Here is a 6,000-nt window from a genome sequence, read left to right as displayed (position 1 = left end):
GGAAGCACCGCCTGACCTGAAAGCCGGTTCCTCTCAAAACCTCTGCAGTCGGAGCCTCATCCTGTAGTGAGGCGAGAGGCTGTAAAACCCGAAGAGGCCTCTCTGCGCTCTGCCAGAAGAATCGGGAGGGTGGCCTCTCCACAGAGCTGCTGCAGCGGCGCACAGACTTTTACGGGCGTTTCCTTCCTTTGCAGGAGGTCCTGCTCTTGTCTCCCTCCTGCCCAGGTGGTCGGGACCAGTCGCCTGTCTCCTGCCATCAGGTGTAACACATGTGGAGTGGCACACACACCTAGAGACCTAGAGACGCTTCCTTCTCTTTGCATCCATGCTGTTGTGCCTCTCTCCTCTCCGAGAAGCCAGAGAGTATGTACAACTTTGCCTCCATTTCCTTAGGATCTGGTAAATAGAGCAGGGGCATCAAATCGGAAAATCAAAATCGAGTCACCTCTCCGAGAGTCAGGCTGGGCCAGGCACGCCTCTGCTCGCGCTCTGCTGCCGGGACGTTTGCTAGAGGTCCCCTTTGCTACTGTTCCTGAACCCACAGTGAGTCAACACAGGCAGAGGCCTCCGTCTGGCAGTGGCCGCGGGTGATTTATAATGCCACCCTGCGCCCTTTCCCTGCTAAGGTTTTGCTGCCTTTTCATTGGCCTTTAACCTCCCACAATCCATTGCACATCCTTGACAAGCCTGCAGGCGAACCACTCTGGCAGCCCCATGAGCGGCTGACCCTGAGGTCACGGTGAAACGGCCTGAACTATTCTGCCTTTCCCCCGGGGGACACCGGAGACTTGGCATGCCTCGCGCCAGAGCCTGGATGTTTTACGGCCCTCAGAAAAGCTGCGGATTAATTCTTAAGCCACTGAGAAGATGAGTGCTGAGTGGTTCGCACAGTTCAGGTCTGTTTCTGGGGCTTTCAAATCTCTCTCCAGAGTCCCCTGGTCCCTGAACACCCCCCCTTATCTGGCAGTGCTGTTGGCAGTCCCTCTCGGTCTGTTAGTGCCATTTCCGATTGGAAGCCCAGATATCCGAATGGAAGCTCACATTATTTATAAGTAACTGGGAGCCTGTGCCAATCTGAGCCACATCTGGAAGGAAGTGCCCACAGATGCACTGGGACCAACATTAACAGCACTGTCGAATTCAAGCATGCCATGCCAGTGTGCCCCCGGGAGAGCGCGCTAAAAATAAATGACTTCATCCAGGCAAACGCCTGCAAGACTTCCCCTCCATGAGCTGTGGCTGAGCCACACAGACTCTCCCGTCCCTCTCCCCGGGCAGCTGCCTGCCTGCTGCATGATGGGAGCTGGCCTGCACAAGGGTGAGGTTCAGGGCTGCCGTTCCTCCGGGCACCCTCTCTCCTCGCCACGAGGAGCCCCAGGTCGCGAGCTGCTCCCCACTCTTTACCCAGAGTGAAACCCCGCCCAGCTCCAGATTTCCAGGCCTGGGCCGTGATCCCTTCCGGTGAGGAAGCAGGAATGAGGAATGAGGACCCAGCCCTGCCCAGTCTTCCTGACGGATGGCCATGCACGCACGTGACATTCCAGACAATTTTAAAAGCTTTTCCAGATTCTTCGGGCAGCCTCCCCATGATCCATTCTTCCTCCCCGCACCGGTGAAGGAATATTATTCCCTCTCCGAATACACGGCTGTGCTCCTGGGGTTAACAGCGCGCAGGTTGGGAAGCCAACTGGACAGTGTCTCTCTCTCCGCTGTCCGCTCGGAAAAGCAGACCCCCCCACGCCTGTCTGACACGGTGACTCACAAACGCGAGAGTTATTCCTGGACAGGAGTCTCACAGACCACAGACCTCGTCTGTGGGTCAAAATATCCCAGGAAAATAGACGTTTTATCTTCCCCTTGCGCATCCAATTTAATCTTTTCATTTTAATCTCATTATTATTGATACCTCTCCGCCCCCAGATGACTTCCACTGGTTTCAGATGGAAACCACAAATTTACACTAGATTTTGTTGGTTTAGGAATGTAACTGGCTGCAGCATCATCTGTTTGTGCGTCTGCGCGTTCTTGCATGTCTGTGTGTGTGCCTGTACGTGTGTGTGTCGATTTGTGTGTGAGTCTGTTCCTATCTGTATGTGTGTATACGTGCGTCTGTGTGCATGTGTCTGTGTGTGTTTAATGTGTCTGTGCGTGTGTGTACGTGTGTCGGTGTGTGATGTGTCTGTGTGTGTGTACGTGTGTCTGTGTGTGTATGTATGTCTGTGCGTGTATGTATGTGTGTACATGTGTCTGTGTTTACCTATTTATCTGTTTGTATGTATGTGTATGACTATGAGTCTGTGTGTGTATGTGTTTATCTGTGCAAGTGTGTGTGTTTGTGTGTGTACATGCCTGTCTATCTGCCCGTTTAGACTTTCTAAACAGTGGAAATACACACAGTTAATTAGAATACTATTTACTTTTGCATTGCTGTATATACAATACTGTTTACTGTTTGCTTGCTCTCATCTTCAAAATTGCTAGCTTTTCCATCACAGACAACTAGCCTTGATCTTGTGTTTCGCCTTCTAACTCAAGAGTCAGACCCAGAAAGTAAACACCAAAGCCTGGAACCGAGGCCGTACATCCACAGCTGCTGTATTTTGTGTTTTCACAATTAATTGCAACATTGAAAATCTGAGCAATTAGGAACACCTGCCAGACATTTCTCCCTGTACTTATGCTACCTGAAGTGGGGGGACTGGACACAGCAAATGACATGGGTCTAACATGGCTACACATGTACACCACAAAATAACCAGAAGCAAATGCTGAAATTGCGTGCTTTTACCTTTTTATTCATCTCTCAATCTGAAATATACATTTGATTAGTACAGAGCAGAAATGACAGATTTTACTTCACTGGCCCAATGCTTAAAAACCCTCATCATAGTCTTTTGTGAATCTAGCCAATATTTTTTTAATTCCCTTCATGTGTCCCGGGCTCAGCTGATTTAGGCTTACTGTGTGTCGGCCCCCACTGTGCGTCTCCGTGTCGCTGTACCCCCAGAGCTCCAGCGCTCCGCCCTGAAGATAACCAGGGAGTCGGACTCGCTTGACAGAGTTTTACAGACGCTTTTATTGTCAGCGGCTCCGCCCCGGCGCGTGCCGTGTGTTCCTGGGCTCCGCAGTTTCAGCCTCGCGTCTCGCGACCCGGCGTGCGTCGTTCAGCGCCTGGAGACGACTGCTTGGACAGGCGCTGTTGCGAAATCAAGATTTTGGCACCGCTTGTTCTTTTCACACGTGCGCCGACGTGCTCGGGGGGTGTGTGGGAGCTGCACGGATGGGCCAAGAGACTGTTCCGTGGCTTCATCGATGAGGGAGTCCTGACTCCCGTCGCTGCGAGCTCCTCTTGCTCGTGCGCGATAACCACGTGGCCAGAGAGGCGTTATCGCATAAGCTCGGGCCTGAGCCCAGTCTTCCTTTCTCTTTCAGGTCTGTCTGTGGTCACCGAGCCTGTCCTCTCTGGACAGTCAGGTTTGTCTGTGTCCAGTTCCTATGGCCAGGCTGTGGTCACTGAGCCTGTCCTCTCTGGACAGTCAGGTCTGTCTGTGTCCAGTTCCTATGGCCAGGCTGTGGTCACTGAGCCTGTCCTCTCTGGACAGTCAGGTCTGTCTGTGTCCAGTTTCTATGGCCAGGCTGTGGTCACTGAGCCTGAACTTTGTCAGAGTCTCCTTTGCTGTATCTTAATCCTGGTCAGATATTCAGCTAGAGTGTATTGTGTGTTTAGGGTCCTGTATCAGTCCAGTTTGTGTTGTGTTTGTGTGTGTGTCCCAGTGGATGCATTATTACAGAATGGCCTTCCTCAAACTCGACGAGAGACAATGTCCCCGCCTCTCTCCAAATCCAAACCCAAAGCTCCCGATTTTGCCCGGCCTGTGTCTGGCTGCCCTGCGCCCTTCTCTGTCTGGGCCTGTTTGCTCTCCTTCAGCCTTTTTTTCTTCTTACATCCTGTCGTGACCGTTTCTGTCTTTTCTTCATCACTATGCACGGCGTCCTTGGGGTTAGAAGGCGCGTCCAGATTTTTTTTTCTAAAAGACATTATTTAACCAAGAAAAATGGTTCCCTGGGCTCCCAATCGGGAGAGTCAGACGTATGCCCTGGAACACGGATCTGTGGGAAGGACCCAGTGCGTGTGGGAGCATTCCCATGGGGAATGGTGGGGGCAAGGGGTCACCATGATTCTTGACCATCCGACACTGGAGGTGGAGGTGATGTGGTCAGCATCACGCTCCGGCCAGCCTATCACCCCCAGAGGGATTAACCTCTGGGACTCGCAGGCTGAGTGGACCTGGGAACAGTCTGGAAGGAGTTAGAGCAAGCTACAGTACAATCCCCTTCCTGGGATTGATCCCAGGACCAGCAGGTCAGGACCTAGACGGCCCTGGTGGACAGCTCTACAATTCTCCAGCTGCCCCCCTCTCTCTCACACCCTGTCTGGGACATGTGTGCTGTAACATACAAATCGCCACAGGCCTCCACTTCCTGTGCTCTCTGGCATCTTGCCAGCCGGCCATCGGAAAAATGAAGTGTTCCGCTGTAATTGAGTTCCCGCCTCTCCATAGACACCCTCTACCCTCCCCTGTAGAAAGCACGTTTAATCCTATCCCGCCGGGCGGCACCAGAGCCACACAATGTTGTTTTAGAACATCTCGCCCTTCGCAGGTCCAGGAATGTTCCGAGATTCATGAGCGAACCCTGTCAGCTTTTTAATAAGAATAATTCATAATACCGCCATGAGTCTCGCACGAAAGAGTGGGAGCTAACGGGCTTGTATTGTTGTTGTATTGCCGTCAAAGACGGAATTAGATATCGTAATGTGTTATCAGGTAATTATGAGAAAACACATGAAATATCTTTTTTCTATCCTCGAAGGCGGGGCTAATGTCTCACGCAAAGCTCATTCCTCATGTAGGCGCCTGAACACTAACCGCATTTGTGAAGGAGTCGAGGTACAGGAGCTTCTGATTATTTGTCGCCCGCTTCGAAAAGGCTTGAGTGGGGGTGTGTTTCGTGGGTGGAGGTGGGTTAAATAGACACCGATCGCGTTGTCGCCTGTTGTCAAGGGATCTGGTACCGCCGGCGCCAGAGGCAAGGCCGACCCACACGGCATCTTCTCATTAACCGGGCGTTCCCGACGGGGCTGCTGCATGAGGTTATGGATGGTAGTGCCGAGACGTTTCCTCTGCGTGCCCTCGGTGAAGAACCCCTTTGTCATTCGCAGTTACCCTGCGTGGACCCGCGAGGAGGTTCGCCACCCGCGAGTCCGACAGACAGCGAGAGATCCGCGTCCCCGCGCTGCTCCAGGCCCCTGGTAATGAGAACCACGTGCGCGTCCAGAGGCCCCCCCTCTCCCGCCGTGAGTAAAGACGGACCACCCCCCCCCCCCCCCCCCCGGTTTGAAACCACAGCCCGCTGGTGAGAGCCAGGGAAAAAACACAAAGATTGGAATTTAGAAACCACGCGTGGGAAATGTCAACTTTTTTTTTTTTTTACGTGCTGCCTGCACACCGAAACACCACGCAGCGTGTTGTGCGTGTGCGGGGAATCTTGTTGACTGGCAGTGGAAAAGTAGAGCCGAGAAAGACAATGGGCGTGTTTTGGCCCTTATTTTTCAGACAGTTTAGCAACTTTAGTATTTTTTCGGGGGGGTTCTGTGCGCGAAGCCCTGTTCCTGGATTTCCTCGCTTCTCTGTCACTGATACAAAAAAAACAACTTGTTGTTGTTTATTATCTATTATTTCTCCGTGGGACGCGTGGGAGTCCGAGTCTAACCCCGCAGCCACCGGGCACAAGGCAGGATACACCCTGGACTGGACGCCAGGGAATCTCAGGGCTACACAGACACAGAAACAGAAACACACTCTCTCACCAGAGCCAATCAGCCCAGAAGCTAATTAACCTACCAGTAGGTCCTGGGACTGTGGGAGTAATTCCTCGCAAACGTGGCAAGACCATGCGAACTCCACACAGACAGCACCCCAGGTCCGGAATTAAACACAG

This window comes from Lepisosteus oculatus, chromosome 11 (genome assembly GCF_040954835.1).
Source record: "Lepisosteus oculatus isolate fLepOcu1 chromosome 11, fLepOcu1.hap2, whole genome shotgun sequence".
Classification (NCBI taxonomy): domain Eukaryota; kingdom Metazoa; phylum Chordata; class Actinopteri; order Semionotiformes; family Lepisosteidae; genus Lepisosteus; species Lepisosteus oculatus.
This window is presented reverse-complemented; position numbering follows the sequence as displayed.